Source organism: Poecile atricapillus, chromosome 5, assembly GCF_030490865.1.
Source record: "Poecile atricapillus isolate bPoeAtr1 chromosome 5, bPoeAtr1.hap1, whole genome shotgun sequence".
Classification (NCBI taxonomy): Eukaryota; Metazoa; Chordata; class Aves; order Passeriformes; family Paridae; genus Poecile; species Poecile atricapillus.
Window position 1 is genome coordinate 2243070 of NC_081253.1, and position 17300 is coordinate 2260369.

Sequence of the window (17300 nt, forward strand, 5' to 3'; positions counted from 1 at the left end):
CCTTTCAGCAAAAAGATGTGGCTTTTACTTCACAGAAATCCTAAGGATGGAGATATGTAACATTTTCTGATACCACAGACTGAAATAATCCAAACCCTTGACATTTTCTGGAGATATCCCAAGAACCTCAAAACTTTCAGGTTCCTGGGGTTGTAGGAAGCCAATCTTCAGCTTTGCTTAGAAGAATTAACTATTAAAAAAATTAACTGTAACAATTTTTCTATTTTGTTATGGATTTTAAAGAGAGAGGCACTGCAGGATCAGAAAGTTTTGTATTACTTAAATGTTTAACTTCGAAATTACAACTAAATCCCTGAGCTTGATTAATTTGGTTACAATAAAAGAAGTGTTGAGAACATTTCCTTTTGTTCAGGGTGCCTGCTGCTCCAATTTTTCAAAATGAAAAGCCTTTGTAGTTGGTTTTATTTACAATATCTGTGTAAGGAAAAATTCGAAACGCCAGCCCATAATTCAGTTTCAGAAGGAGCAGCTGGAAGAGAAGGGGGGATCATGGAAAACAAACTTCTTGCTCTGTGCAAAAACTTGGCAGAAGTGGCAGAAAAATTTCAGCTCAGGCAGAGAAAAACTTATCAAATCTACTACATTTCAAATGTACTTTGAAAATTTGGCTCTAAAATGCTCCTAAAAGTTGTGATATTAAAGAGAAACATTAGGAAAATGTCTTTTTTTTTTTTTTTTTACCCCAAATCCTTTAAATAATTTCTGTAGCAAAAAAAAAAAATTCAAATGAAGTAGGTCTCCTTTTATTAAATTTAAGGAGGTAGAACTGGTTTATACCTTGCTTTAGAGAGAGTACCTTGGGATTTCACAAAACTCCAAGCCTTTCATATGGAAAGAAGAAAGAGCAAGACAGAAAATTGATTGTTCTCAGAAAAACATCAGGGCTTCAGCAAAGGCAATTGAGCTCCTTGTTTTTAATGACAATTCAGGAAAAATAGGCTGAGGAGAAAACTGCTGGAGCCCAACCCTGCTCCCTGTCTGCCTTAGGATGATCCCAACACAAGCCTTGGGAATGGCAGGGTTGGGAGCCAGGCAGAGAGCGGAGTGTGAGCACAGCCAAGGCTCCGTGTGCCACAAACTGCCTGGGAATAAAAGAGCTCCATAAATCCTGGAGTTTGGAGCTTGGTCAGGAATGTCTCAGAGACAACAAGGCTTGGAGTTGAGGATGGCACAGGGCACTGGATGTGTCTGTCAGTTACTGCACAGCAGCAAATTCCTTCAAATTCCATACTGGAATTTTCTCCATGTTTAAAAAGATGAACAGATGCAAACCCCACTCATCCTCCTGGATGCAGAGCCAGGTTTCTGTGTTATTAATGCTGGATTTGCCCTCAACACAAGGAAAACATGGAGAGTCCAGAAGAGGCCACAGAGCCTGGAGCCCCTCTGGAACCAGGCTGGGAGAGCTGGGAATGTTCCCCTGGAGAAGGGAAGGATCCAGGGAGAGCTGGGAATGTTCCCCTGGAGAAGGGAAGGATCCAGGGAGAGCTGGGAATGTTCCCCTGGAGAAGGGAAGGATCCAGGGAGAGCTGGGAATGTTCCCCTGGAGAAGGGAAGGATCCAGGGAGAGCTGGGAATGTTCCCCTGGAGAAGGGAAGGATCCAGGGAGAGCTGGGAATGTTCCCCTGGAGAAGGGAAGGATCCAGGGAGAGCTCAGAGCCCCTTGCAGGGCCTGAAGGGGCTCCAGGAGAGCTGGAGAGGGACAAGGGATGGAGGGACAGGAGCCAGGGAATGGCTCCCAGTGCCAGAGGGCAGGGATGGGTGGGATATTGGGAATTGGGAATTCCTGGCTGGGAGAGTGGCCAGGCCCTGGCACAGGGTGCCCAGAGCAGCTGGGGCTGCCCCTGGATCCCTGGAAGTGTCCAAGGCCATTTTGGATGGGGCTTGGAGCAGCCTGGGATGGTGGAAGATGTCCCTACCACAGAACTGGATAAATTTCCATGTCCCTTCCAACCCAAACCAGTGTGGGATTCTCCAAAACTTGTTGCTAAAAGGTGCAAGAAAGCACAAAAGCAAATTGTGAATTCCATCTGCAGGGAAAGGCCTGAACATTACTGAGGAAGGAAAGGTTGAACAATTAAAGGCAGCGCATTGCTGGTTAAATTCCATCTATTTAATGGAAGGGTTTCCTATGGAGGAAAATAGCAATGTTATCATATAATTAAAGATAATGCATGAGGTCTGAGTGGGTGAGGCAGGGTCAGGAAGGTTTGGGAGTATTGGACTACACAGGAATGTGGATTCCATCCAGAGAGCCCCTGTTTTTAAAAATAGATCAAATGGAAAAGCAGCAGTGGCTGCAATACCTGCACAGCTGTGAGCACTTTAGTGGGGAAAAAAAAAGAGTAGAAAATACAAGTTAAGATGTTGAGAATGAGAACTAAATGTTTTCTTGGATTTCACTGGAGCATCCTGAGGTTTATCCACATGTACATATTAAAACTTTCAGGAAATAACCAGTACAACGTGAACCTTACATAGAAAACTACTTTCCCTGCCCTAGTTTTTCACATAGAAAAAAAAGCTTTTTCAGAACCCAAACAGTGACTTTGATAATTATTCCCCCAAAACATTTGGTTTTCCAAATGGTGTAGGTTCCCATTTTAGAACAAATAAAAACATATGCAAAGGTCTATCCTGGAAGGGAAGAGTGACAACAACAAACCCAACCCCTCAATAAGGCAGAGGTATAAATAACCTCCCTCAGCTCTGTCTTTTAAATGGAAAAATCTTCCTTCTGAGGGTCAAAAAAATCCCCAAACTAAGGGAAAATGAAAAGGGAAAAGAACTCCCTTAATTTCTTTCCCTTCATTTTCAAAGGCTCCATAAATGAGACACTTAATTTGTGTGGACTAACAAAGCATTTCCAAGAATTCTCTATTGAGACTGCTTGAAAATACAGATTATATATATGTATATATTAGATATGGATTAGAAAGATATATATTATAAAGATTTGCAGAATGAGCCCTTTCCCAGCAGATCCTGATTTGGCTAAAAGAAGAAAATTAATTACAAACACTGAGTAAACTTTGTATTTAAATCAGTTTTGATTGTGCTGCATCAAGGCATCACCTGGGTCTCAGCACCCTAAGAACAGTGGAGGATGTATTCCTCAAATTCCCACCTCCTAAGAGCCATCCAAAGTTCAGATTTGAGAATTAAGGAGCTAATTCATGAATTTATCCATGCCCTTATTCAAGAGCATTTTACATCCTTCACTTTGAAAAGCCTCAGCTCGAGTTGGTGCCTCCAGAAGTTCAAAACTGAAGCTGTAGCCTCATTTTGGACCTCTCTGCTAAAGCAAAGAAAAGCAAATATGTAAATTCCCAGTGAATTCAAGTGCCCCATTAGGAGCTCAATTATATTCTGAAATGATGTCTTAATTGGTTTGCTCATAGATGAGCTGTACTGCTAACCAAAAATCTACTGCCATAATCAGCACTAAATTTCAGATATTGCCACACATTAAATTAACAGCAGATAATGAGTGGGAAAATTAGCTCTATTTCCATAATAGAAAAAAAAAAAAAAATCCCATATTACCTACAGTGCTATACAGAGTTAGTTTCAAAATAAGAAAAAATGATCCATAAACAAAACTCTCCTGAATATCCTCACATTTATTTGGATCATTTATTGATAATAAATACTTCAAGCAAAGGAAATAAATGGCACAGGACACATCAGATTTGTGCTTTCAATATTTAATTTAAAATACTTCTAGAATTCTGTAGAAATTTGCAAGAGGTTGAACTGTTTTAACTTTTTTTCACCTATTTTTTGTCTTTTGGTGCATAAACCTCATCCTCAATTACTCTTTAGATTTTAAGGTAGTGCTGGTTCTCATCAGTACCACAAAAATATTGTAACTGATCTGCAGCTCAAAACACTCATGAGAAAAGAAGAATAAAGAAAAACATTAAGTGCAGGAAAAAAAAGAGAAGCTAAGGAAGGAGAGATATTCCTGTAACTAAAAAGAGAAGAAACTGAGCTCTTTCCATGGATATTATTTTTCACTTCAGAATAAATAAACATTGAAAAAAAGAGGTTAAAAGTTGGCAGAGTGATCAGACTCCCAAACTTCAGCTGCTGTTCAACTTTGGAGGTCAAAAACAAACTTAATACTTCGAGACAAATGCATAATGTGGATTATTTGAGCTACCTTTGCTGTGTGAAGGAAACAGATTTCAGAGATCTTGTCTGTAAATGATATAATCTTCAACAGTGCTGCCTCCAGCGACCACCATCGTCAGCAAGGATCTGCAGAACAACACCAGAGCAGAAAATCAGCCAGGAGAGCTAAATACTGATTGATTTATTTATTACAAAGGCACAATTTCATGCAACACATGAATTTAGGAGCTGCTGTTAAAAATAAACAGTTACTACAGGGGAAGGGACTGATCTGCTTGAGGAATATGATAATTACTCTATATTAGTATATTTAAAAATACACCTAACTTGGGGAATTCACTGTTATACCAAAATAACAACAGCAAGGATCCCATGAGTTAAAATTTCAATTAAATAAAATTACAAATTAGCATTGAAATGTGACGTATTATAAGGACTAATAGATTATGAAAAGTTAAAGCACCTCCCTAGACTGAAATTAAAGGTAACTTTAAGACAAGGTCACTATAAATGCCAGCTATGATTTTAAAAAATAAAGTTATTCAACAATATAACCCCAGAGCATAATTTGTTAGTGCTGCTTTCACATCTCAGCACTGTAGCTATGGAAAGATAAATACAAAAAAATAAATCACTAGAAAACTCATCAGGCCCAAATGGTTTTCTTTGTCTTGTAAATGATTTTTCCTTTTTACTCAATCAATTCCATTTGGTTTAGACTTTCTAAGACTGTGGAGGAATCCAAGTCTAAGCAAAGGAAACCTCCCTGACTTCCATCACCTGAGAAAAAAACACCTTTCAAACCAGCAAGTTATGGAATACCTACATGGATGCTCTGCTCTTTCTAGAGCTTCCAAAAATGTAAAATCCTTGTAGAGGAAATAACTCAAACCAGTCTCTGAACTACAACTGCCCAGGATTATGTTCCCTCTCTTTCTCATGCAAACCTGGAAAAGCAATTGGCTGTCCCTGCCCCTCCAGCTGAGAATGGGTGGATCAGTGTGGGGAAAACATTCCAGGCACAAAATGAGCCAGTCAAGTCCTAAAAAGCTGCTGTGCAGGCACTGGAAGCCAGGCTGCCCTGGCAGATGGGTGGGGAAATTCCAGGTATGGTTCTAGGCGGGGTTGAGGGGCAGGAGAGGGATGGAAATTCAGTTTTTTTCATAATTGAAGGCTTAATTAAGACTTGGAAGTCACAGAAGCTTCTGTGAAACAAGAGGTGAAAAAGATCTGGTGATGAACTCAACATCACTGAACAACCCAACCCAAGACACCAAATGTTGGTGCTCTGAGGTCCAAGAAAGCCCTGGAGGTGCCACTCAGGGCCCTGGTGACAAGGAGGGGATGGTCACAGCTTGGGCTCCATGACCTTGGAGGGCTTTTCCAACCCCAAAAACACTAAACCCAAACAATCACCTTTAAATCCACACCTTGTGCAGCCAAAACATAAAACCCCTTAGAATCAGGAGTAGTTAAGGCTGGAAAAAGCCTTTGAGATCACCAAGTTTAACCAGCACCACTTTTTGACAGCTCCCTTGGCTCTGGTGTCTCTTATTTGGTCTCCAACCAAACCCAAGCCCAAACCCAAGCCCAAGCCCAAGCCCAAACCCAAACCCAAACCCAAACCCAAACCCAAACCCAAACCCAAACCCAAACCCAAACCCAAGCCCAAACCCAAACTCAAACCCAAACCAGACCATCCAAGGAATAAACTGGTACAGAAGCCAAGGCAGGATCCAACAACTGATTTCTTTAATGAGTTCAGCACAGAAGTTTGGATTGGTGGCTCCAAAGAGGAAAGCTCACCTGCTGAAAACTGGGAAATGGATTGAGAATTGGAGTGAAAAATGGCATTTTAAAGGGAGAACACAATATGGAGCAGCTCTGGGATGATAATGTAATATTTCATTGTGCCACTTTAAAGAGATCCTGTTTGGATCTCCAAAGTTGTTCTCAGTCTTCCCTTAAAGGGATTTTGTTCACATAATTTGGTGTTGAGGTTTTCTATCAACCATCCCTCAAACTTCCCATCCAGTTCTTAATCTCCCCAGATTTTTTCAGAGCCATGAAAAGATCTGTATTTTATTTTTTTGCCTGACAAGTAAATCATTCTCACGTTGCCTTTTGTGTTAATAGATGATGTTTTCTATTTTCTTTGTGAACTGCACGGCCACAATCCAGATATTTAAACTCTGCTCCCACTGCAGATGTTATTTCTGATCAGATTTAATCATCACTCTCAAACAGAACAACTGCAATAATTGTAAGGGTATCATTAATTTTGTTCTCAAAACCTCTAAGCCTTCTCCAAGGGCTTGGAGCATCACAGCACTGGGAAGAAATTCCTTCTGTGTTTAAGCACATCTTTCAAGGGAACCTGCTGAATTTCTTGGGACCTGCTAATTTTGCTGAATGACACCTGAGTGTTTCATTTTTCCTTTGGATGATTTTATGATCATCACCCAGAGACCAGAAGGAGTCACTATGACCTCACCTCCAATTAATGGGAATTTATAGATGAAATTAAATGCTTTCTGTTTAAGAACACGTGATGACATTTACAGTGTCCATTCCTCTAAGACATTTGATACACAAATAAAGACAGAGTTCCACAGAATCCCAGACTGCTTTGGGTTGGAAGGGACCTTAAAGCCCTGCTATGGCCAGGGACACCTTTCACTATCCCAGATTGCTCCAAGCCCCATCCAACAGATCCTGAACTGGCCACCACAGTCCAGGAGTGCCTGGAATTCCTTTGTGCTGCTCTTCAGGTGCTCCCTGTTCTTCTTTTTAAATTTTTTCTCTTTTTCTTATAGTCTCCAGCACCTAATTTTGAATGTTGTTCCTCTAAATATCCCAGAGTATGAAGAGTTGGTTCTACAGGATTCTGCATCCTAGTCTGGTGCCAACCCACCAAACATATGTCTCTGCTCAAATGGAAGAATCTGTTTTGATTTCTCTTTTTTTAAAAAAAATTTCTTCCTGGACTGAGGACAAAACATTTCTTTAGATACAACTCAACATTTAGTATCTTCTGAGATATGAAACTTCCTATAAATTTTTGTTAATTTATTCCCATGCAACAGCTTTGAAGAAGCTGAATTGAGTACATGACAAGAATTATTAAATGTTTAAAAATTCATTACTAAATCAAAATTAATTTAGAAGTTCCTGGTTGGGAAGGTGGGCAGGCCCTGGAATGGAATTCCCAGAGAAGCTGTGGCTGTCCCTGGGTCCCTGGAAGTGTCCCAGGCCAGGCTGGACAGGGCTTGGAGCAGCCTGGGGTAGTGGAAAATGTCCTTGCCCATGGCAGGGGTGGCACTGGGTGGAATTTGAAGTCTTTTCAAGCCAAACCCATCCCAGAATTCCATGATAATTCTTCAATCTCATGGGTAACGACCATGCCTGAGATTCCTAGAGATGTTTAGGAACGAAAAGAAACCCATCAGCTCAGACAGGTGCAAAATCTCACATCATTTTCTGTTAGATAAGGGAATATTTGGGATGCACCACCACAGGAACACTCCAAAGCCTCTGCAATTTCCATCACTTGTTGCCTCTGGGAGGTGTTTTTTTTGTTTGTGAGAAAAAATCCTTCCAGTCACATGAAAATTATTCCACAGCAAGATAAATGCACGCAGGAAACAGCAGAAATTTTCGATGCATAACACAATATCTGCACACAGAGTTAGGAAAATACTTCCTCATTTTTAATTTATTTTTTTTTTTAGCAGTAGTAAATGCAAAGGAACAGAACCCTGAAGGGATCTTTGTGTTTTCACACCTGAAGGGTGCAGAGCAGGAGCAGGACAGGAGCAGGAATGAGCAGGGCTGGATTCTCCTCGGAGCTCAGAACCCCCACCACGATCCAGCTCAGTTCCAAAGGCTACCTCCAGAGAAGGAGGAAAACACGAGTGTTTGAGTGTTTCCCTTTTTTTATAATGCTGAAAAGGCTGCCTCAATCTTTCTTTTAAATTAATAGTTTGGAGAGAGAAACAAATAAAGGGGGTCAGATTGTTTTTTCAGAGATGAGCAAGCAAGGACTAATGAGATCACATGACAGATGAGTCTACTCCAAGATGGTCCTAAGGAAGAATTCCATCCCACTTTTAACACTTATTTACCGTTTTACTGGCACCAATGGAACAGAATTTTCTAATTACCATTAGAAAATAAGAAGATATTTTAACTAGGAGAGCCTCTCTAATTTTACAAATTTAATGGTATTCTGGGGAAGGGTAGTTTTGGGGATGCTGGGCTGTATTCTGCACCAGATACTTGTCTCTGTATATTCATATTTATGTCTAACCAACATATTATATATAAGTATTATATGTACATAAATATATAGAATAAAAAATATGTTTTCTCTATGTATATAGACAACTGATACTTTATTTTTTACTACAGGCAAAATCCCAGCGCTATCAAAATTTCTGAGAACTAAAATATTTCTGGAAGAAATAAATCCCTCAGTCTTCAACAAGACACAAACTCCATTAGAAAGAAATCCCATTTATCTTCCAAACATGAATATCTCCATTTTCTTCCTTTCTGAATTACTTCTAAATACTTTTTTAGCAGCTAATCTCTCTTTAAAGTTGAACAGAGAAGAGGGGTGGGAGAGCTGGGAATGTTCCCCTGGAGAAGGGAAGGATCCAGGGAGAGCTGGGAATGTTCTCCTGGAGAAGGGAAGGATCCAGGGAGAGCTGGGAATGTTCCCCTGGAGAAGGGAAGGATCCAGGGAGAGCTGGGAATGTTCCCCTGGAGAAGGGAAGGATCCAGGGAGAGCTCAGAGCCCCTTGCAGGGCCTGAAGGGGCTCCAGGAGAGCTGGAGAGGGAGAAGGGATGGAGGGACAGGAGCCAGGGAATGGAGGGATATTGGGAAGGAATCCATGGACTGAAGTAACTTCCAAGAGTCTTCCTTGCTCCGAGTAGCCCAGAAATCCAGAGATGGGAAGAATCCCTCATTCATGGAAATTGAACAGGGAAAAGTAAGCTCAGCGCCACGCTAAGAAAATTATCATCCCCAGCAAAGTAGGTCACAGGAGTGAGTAGTTTACTAAATATAAACTTTCTTTGTAGTCAGGCAACCACTGTCAGAGTAATGAGATTTACTCATATTTCACCCAAGTGCTCTCTGCATTCAGACTCATTAAAATAACCACTGAGTGACCACTCACACGTCCCTCACCTCTCAGGTGATGAGGCAGCAAATTCAACAATCTCAAAAAAGAAAAAAAGAAAAGAAAAGGATTTTGCCCTTTTATAATTTGTAGGTATAAAAGAAAACCTTTTGCATCTCCACTGCCATTCACCTAAACATCTCCTGTATCCAAAAATACCCTCCCAAGAGTAATTCTCTTCCCAAGTCACGTGGAGGTGACAGAGCCTTACTCTACTCCCACAAAAGTGTGGTGGCACAGTGAGTTTCAGTGACCTCCTCAAATCCCTGCTATGGTGGTGACACAGTTGGAAGGGAAACACAAAATTCCTGTCAGCTTCCAAGCCTGTGAAGAGCCGGGATTCTCCCAAAAACGTGAAACCCAGAAAAATGAATGGAAGGGTGAGAACACTCCCAAGTTGTTTATTTGTTTAGTGTTTGAGGAAGGAAAGAGAGTAATATTTTTCCAGCCATGAAAGTATCAGTGTGTTTATAACAGGATGTTCTTCCTCTGCTGTTTGGATGCTTCCAAAAATATTCCCCTCTGGTTTGTGGCAGTGGCTGTCACCCTGACAGCGTTCACTGCCTCCAGGGCAGGCTGTGTCTGTAACAAATCTGCACAAGCAACTGATGCCACACTCCCATTTTTCTAAACTTAGAGCTAAAAACCGAAGGGGTTGAATTAGACAACTGTGGATACAAAGCTTTAATTTCTGGATGATTATTTCCTAGCAGTGCTCACGTTTAAAACCTGCAAAGATGGGCTAAAAGTTCTATTTTTGGTGGGTTTTGAGACAACTGTACGCTGACATTTACTATTATAAAATAATTAATGCTCCTGTGCTTTCAAACACTGGGTACCAGAAATGATGACATTGAATCAAAACCTGAAAAGAGGACACTTCACTGCAGATAAAACACTGACATCTCTTCAGAGACTTCCTTTTAAAAAGGAAAAAAAAAAAAAAAAAAAAGGCACAGTGTTGAGCCTCAGTTGTTTGAAGAAATATTCTTCTCCTCCAAAATGAAATTAGAAACATTCAAAAGCCCAAAATGTTGTAAATTTATGAATGTATCAATCTGTGGTTACGCAGCCAAAAGGAAAAAATGCATCTCTTCAGATACATCTCTTGGTTTATTTTCTGGCTTCTTCCAAGGACAGAAAAGGCAATCAAATGCAACAGAAAAATTGTATTAATTGGCTGATCTTATGACAATTTCTATTCAACGGGATTTTCCTGTTCTTTTCATTGAATTATAACTATTCAGCACAAAATGCAGAGTTTTATACCATATTTCAAGCAGTTTCTGCCTGGTTTTGGGCACTGCCATGGCTGGGGCTGTCCTGGGTCTGCACTGGTCCCTCCTCTCCTGGATATTTTAATTTATTTAACTGCTATCAATGTTTAAACAATAATTTTTGGTGTCATTGGAAGACTTTCCATGAAATCGCAAATATCCTGTTTATTTTTAAGGAAAGAAACCTGCAAGTAAGTCTAGAGAAGTATTTCTCTGAAATCTGAGAGTAATAATTAACAGGTTTCAGGGGTCTTTTCTGCATTTTAATTTCAATATTCAGCTAAGAACTGTGTCTAATTTCCCAGACCAAGAAATTTTTTTTGGTCTGTATTTTAACACCTGCAGTTTTACAAAGGAATTCTCTTTTGATGGAACTCCTGGAAACAAATTAATTCATAAGTGCCTCCAAATCCCCCAAGATTTAACAGAGGAATATTTCTTTATATAGCAGGGCATGTTCAGCATCAAACTGAAATCTAGGAAAAGACCTTATGTAAAATTAAAATGTTTTTAATCCCTGTATCCCACTTTTCCAGGCCTACATTCACACAGACCTATTACTCCACCTGCTTTCCCTTTATCCTCATTCCATAAGGAACATCCACTGAATATTCAGCTTTAAAGCATGGGTGACATTTAATATTTTTTCCTTCTCCATTAATGTAAGATTTATAGCACTGCCATAATTACAATGCTTTTAAAACAAGCCCGTACACAAATATCAAATTCTGATTGATTGGAATCAGGAACAAGGAATATAATCTTCCAAAACTTCATTCTTTCCTTTGGCCAAACTTAGATCAGCTGCTCTTTAGCTGATGATTTAGGAGCATCCACAAATGACATCAGGAGCACTTTAGTTACGCCAATCTAATTTAATAAAAAATACCTTGAAAGATGATTGTGTTACTAACAGAAAGGAATTTATCTCCCTTTTCAGCTGCCTGTGCAGCTCATACAGATCAGCCCCTGCAAATCACTCCTGGAAACTTCAGAACACTCCTTAAATGTAATCATGGACTTTTTCTTAATAGCAAATTTATTTGAAGCCGTGCCCGTACTCCTGCCTTGTGAAATAGAAGATAAAATCCTATTTCCTCACAGCTCACTGTGCTGCATGCTGGAAAAGCAGAGGGTTTAAAAGTCATAATAGGTTTTTGCCCTTCTTTATTTTTTATTAAAATAAGGAAAAACATGATTGTGGGTGGACTTCCTAATTTTTTTCCTCAGCAACCTGTGCTTTCCAAAGCTCAGGAAGCCACAAGGATTCCCACTGGAACAAATCCCTGTTTAAGGCACCATCAGTCAAAGCTCTGCCTTTACTCTGTCATTCCTTCTGATATTCCTGCCCTTATCAGTTTTGTCTCCATCATTACTCTTTCCATCTTATCTTTACTAAAAAGAAAACCTTCCAGGGAAACTGCCTGGCTCCTCCAGGAGCTGGGAGAGGCACCACTATCACAGAGACATCTCCACAACAGCCACATGGACAATTAAACCAGCAGCAGATAACAGCAGAATTCCCTTCCTGCCTGCCTGAAGTGAAGTTTGGATTTTTTTTTGTGGAGAAAACAACCTTGTTAATTTTTCCAGCCATTTCCCACCATGGGCACATCCCCGTTTCTGTCACCAGGAGGAACCACCAGGGCTGTGCTGGATTCACTCCATCAGGATCCACATGGATCAGGGGTGCAGTTTGCCTCTTCCCAACCTAACTGTGGAAAAGCTGCTTGGATGAGTGCTGGGTTATGGAATTAATAGATAAAACAGGCTGCTCTCCAAAAAAAGGAAATTTGGAGTGTCTGCATTGCCATAAAACCTCTCAGGACAGCAAGGAGGATTTTGAGCCCAAGGATAAAATTGTGGTTAAATTTTAAAGTTTCTTCAAAATTCTTCATGTTTTGAAAGATCCTTTAGTTTCTAATGGTTATTTGGGATAGCTAGAAGACTGGAAATATACATGTGGGAAGAAGAAAATGCAAAGGTCCAAGCAAAACAAACAACTCCCCCCAAAAACTGAACCTATTGGAGGAGATTTTGTAGAACCCAACTAAATCATCCCTCCCAATAAAAACACACCAAAATCTGTTTTATCTGCTCCATCTCTTTAGCCCACAAGAACACCACCACAAAAAGAGGAGAAAACCTTCATGTGGAGAGGGAATAAATGGGCAATAGGAAATGGGCAGAACTCTGTCCAACAGTTTGGCTGCTGGAGAAAAAGGCAAATTATCCTTTTCAGGGTGGTGTTGCCAGTTTAACTCATCAGTTTAAACCACCAAAGCAATTTTGATCTGCAAGAATTTTATGTCACTGGAGATAATACTAAAAGGTTTTAAGGAAAGACATCAAAAGCTTTTAAAAGATTAGGTAAGGAGTATCCCTGTCCAAATAATGACATTGTTCAAAACTGTTATCCATTTGACCCATTTAAAAGTTTAAATTTGGGTGTTTTCTTTGCCACCCATAAATATACACCCTCTTTTTGCTCCCACAGAATGATTCTAATCTCAAAATAAACAGTCCACACTGCTGCTGGAATTGTCATCCAGGTCCATCTCATGGTAAATAAAGCAACAGCATTTACAGGCATCAAAAACAAACCAAAAAAGCATAACACTCATAGAAAAGTTTAATTTCTTCCCATCTTCCTCTCTTCACTCCACTTCAGCCCAGTTTTTACTCTTATGTTTTGCAATTTATCTAAAACTAAATCCTGAACTACCCTAATCTCTCAGCTCCTACAAAGTCCCATTGAAGTCAATGAAGGAAATTCTTTATTACAATAAAAGAATTCTTCACTATAAATTCTTAAGAATTTCTAAAAATATTTTAAATAGAATTCTTTACCATGGAGAATTAAATAGTGGAATTCTTTACAATGGAAAATAAAGGGAGGGTGGGGAGGCCCTGGCTCAGAGGGTGCTCAGAGCAGCTGTGGCTGCCCCTGGAACCCCAGGAGTGTCCAAGGTTGGACAGGGCTTGGAGAAACCCAGGATAGTGAAAAGTGTCCATGGAATGGGGTGGAAAGGGAAGTGTTTAAGATCCCTTCCCTATGGAATTCACCCTGTGCACGGAGCTGCTCCAGATGTACAAGGTGGGGACGCTGCACTCCCAGATCCCCACGGCAAATCCGGCGCCTCTGGCTCGGTGGCACCGCCGCAGCAATCCCAGGGATGCTGAGATCCACTGCCATGCCTCAAAAATGTAATGCATTCTTTTGTATACCCAGATGAGATTCTTTCACATGGAGTGGTTAAGCCAAAGGAAAGAAACAGGAAAAAATGAAAAAGCAAACAAAAAAAAAAAAAAAAAAAAAAAAAAAAAAAGAAAGAAAAATAAATAAATAAAAAAGAAGGGCCTTTGTCCCAAAAAACAGATTTTCCCTTGCTTTCATTGGAAGAACCATCAAAAAAGCCACGGGGGTTGCTGAATTCTCTTCCATGACATTTAGTCTTAATCTTTACTTTCTCCACTCTTTATTTCCAGCTCAAATTCCCTACTCCAGCCTGAGCATTTCCCTGTCATCATCCCTTGTTTACAATTTCAGATCCACGGAGGCTGTTAAACCTTGTCCTGCAATTCCCCTCTCTTCCTCTTTCCATGCCATTATTCCTTAAGAGAGCAGACAAAGGCACATTCAGGTGTCTTTGATAAATAAGGCAAAGCAGCATTTTAGCCCTGAAGTAGGAATCTTAAATCATGTGGCTGGAATCCCTAGGAGTGAGTGTCCATGCAGACATGGCCATAAGTCATAAACCAGTTACATCCCTTCCAGTGCATTGCACCGAGCTCCTAAAATGGGATATTTGTGTACAGCACTCACTCTATGATCTATGAGCTTCTGGTACTGAAATTGTATAAAAAAACCCCAGGTATTTCCTGAAATCTCTGATTTTGGTAACCTATGTACAGCAAATAATGCAAGCAGGAATAAACACTAAATAATCACATATGAAAATATACACTGGATATCAGCAGGACAAAAATGTCATACCAAAATCCTCTTCATAGAAAACAGAAAATGTTTTTTGCTGTGTAAAGTTAATATAGAATGATATGGTTTTATAGGAAATCAACCTAAATAAATGTTTATGTGTTTGCAGATAATCCTGCCATTCAAAACCAGTGTGATGGCAAGGAATCCAATGGTTAGATGAAGAAAAAAATAATCAGCACAGAGAGTAAATGTAACTTTATGATTGATCAGAAACTGATCCCAGATTTCTGCATTTTCAAATTCACTCCTGTTCCCCCCTGCACTCACACAAGCAGGAGCTGAGCCTTACACCTGATTTCTTATTTCTTGCTGTCCTAGTTATAATCTGAATTAACTTTTGCTAATACACCAAGGCCAAAAGGCAGGACAGAGGTGGGGCCCTGTAAATCCTCGAGTGGTCACAGGCCAGAGTGACCCCACTGTGCTGACCTAGGGCAGGACTCCTTTATTCCATGGAAAATCTACATTTCCTATGGGTTGGGATCACAGAATGCCCCAGCTGGAATGGAGCTCTGGAGGGCTCCAACCCAACCTCTTGCTCCAGCGAGATCCATCTTGATCCAGATGTTCATTATCAATCCAGTCTCACACTCCTACAAAGACACAGATTTTACAACTTCTCCAGAGTTTCCATTTTCCTTGTACCTATCTGGAATCTCCTTTTTCCCAAGCTGTGTCCCTCTGCACCTCCAGGACACGTCTGTCCCTGCCTTTTCCAAACCCTCCAGGAAGAAATGCACTTTTGTGATTCCCCCTCCCTGGATGACAGCTCTGCACTCTGAGTGTCACTGAAGCCACATCTCTATTTCACATTCATCCTTCTGATAGAAAATGGGCCCCATTTACCATGGCAATGAAACATGAACATGCAGAATAGACTGTCCACGAGGTGAACAGGGAAAGTTTCATAAATCTCCTTAAATCCAATCAACAGCTCCATTTAGACATTTCAACTGCTCCTTCCACTACTCACAGCAACTCCACCTTAGCATGCAAACAATTTTCAGTCCAACTGCCAGCTCAGCAGGGGAAGATTTAAATCTGGATTTTCTTGTCCCATAACTTTTCATTTCTTGGTTGTCAAGGCCTGAGATGTTCTGAATTCTGCGTACGGTAGGAGCAAGAGATACTGCCAACAAATCTTAATACCTCAGCAAGATTTTCCTCCTTCCTTTTGAAACAAATGGAAATATTTTTCAAAGCAAGTTGGGTCCTTTTAGGCAGCTGAGGTCACAGTGTCAGTTTGTTGTTGAGTCACTGTTTTCTGTTAGGAAAAGGCTCAGATTCCATGGATTTCTTAGGAATTATATCACTTAGTATAAACAATGCTATAATTTAATCATCATAATCTTTGGGTTTAATGTGGTTAGAAGGTAAAGTTGCTTCCTGGGTTAACTTTGTGCTACCTGGACAACTGCCCTTTTCTGCAACACTCATTTATTTTGAAAAGCTTTGATGAGATGGATAATTCTTGGAGTATTTTCTAAAGTTTAACAAGTTTCTAATATAAGATTCTATCACAAAAATTCACTGAATTACTCCTCAAGAATGGCACTGTTCTTTGCTGAATGGGAATTCCCCGTGGAAAACAACAGAGTCTAAAATAGCTGCAAGATGGAAATCTCTCCTCTGTCTCCCTGGGTGCTCTCACCTGCCTCCTTCCACATCCCCAGCACGCACTGAATCCACTCCAGGCTCCCTGAATCCCTCCCCCAAACTCCTTTCCCAATTTTTTCCATCAGGTGTTTTCTCAGGGTCTCAAGGACAGTGACTTGCCAGGAGTGATTGTGGATTCCCAGTCCCTGGAAGAGTCCAAGGCCAGGCTGGACAGGGCTTGGAGCAACCTGGGATAGTGGAAGGTGCCAGACACAAAGCCCAACAACATGAGACACATTTTTATCTTAAAAATGCAAAGCCTTATTAATTTATTTTTATGACTTTTCTCCCCCTCACCTCCCCTTCAAGCTTATGTCTGCAGCCCCAAATCCATCTATTCCCTCTGACCGGAGTTTGGGCTCCTGAAATTTCTTCATCCCAGAAATCACATTAATTTAAATTAAATTAAATCACATTAATCTTCCCCTCTGTATTCCCTGCATTGATGTGAGCTCTCCTCATCATCCATTATTTTCTTATTTTAGTCAATAAGGATCTTATAAACTGAAGAGACAACTCCCTCATTTTAGCCTGGTGATAATTCCCCACATGAGGAACCTCCTGACCTCCTGCACTTCCAGTTCTCCTGTCCAACCTGATTTGATCTTCTGGCTTTCATCTTCTCTCACTGATCCAGCTGTGCCACAGGTGGAAAAGCTGCAATGTGCTCCATCCCTACTCCTGCACAGACAGCTTTTATTTCCTTCCATGGAATTGTGGGCAAGCTTGGGTCGAAGCACCGGGCTCTCACTAAAACTGAGGAACAAACAGGACACCATTTTCAATCTAAATTCTACAAATTTCTAAGTGTAAGGTGTAAAAAAATATTCAACTCAAGTAAAATATTTATGTGGCAAAACCATTTTTGTGCAAAGCTTCACTCAAAGCATGATTTGAGATGGAGTCACAATCTTTAACCTCTGTGTATTTGAAGTACTAAATTTTAAATTCTGGACTATGTCCTCAGTTAAACTCCAACAGCCTTTAAGGAAGACAAACCCCGCCTCAAAAACACAACAGAGA

General features: G+C 40.4%; 1 protein-coding gene across 7 annotated transcripts in view; it reads right to left on the reverse strand.

Moving 5' to 3' along the window:
* The window catches only part of MBD5 (methyl-CpG binding domain protein 5), a 108867-nt gene that overhangs the window by 61739 nt on the left and 29828 nt on the right, over positions 1 to 17300 (reverse strand). For all 7 annotated transcript variants that reach the window (XM_058839245.1, XM_058839243.1, XM_058839244.1 and 4 more), the window contains exon 2: positions 4187 to 4284. The gene's annotated coding sequence lies outside the window, so the exon portion shown is untranslated. The remainder of the gene's footprint in view (positions 1 to 4186; positions 4285 to 17300) is intronic.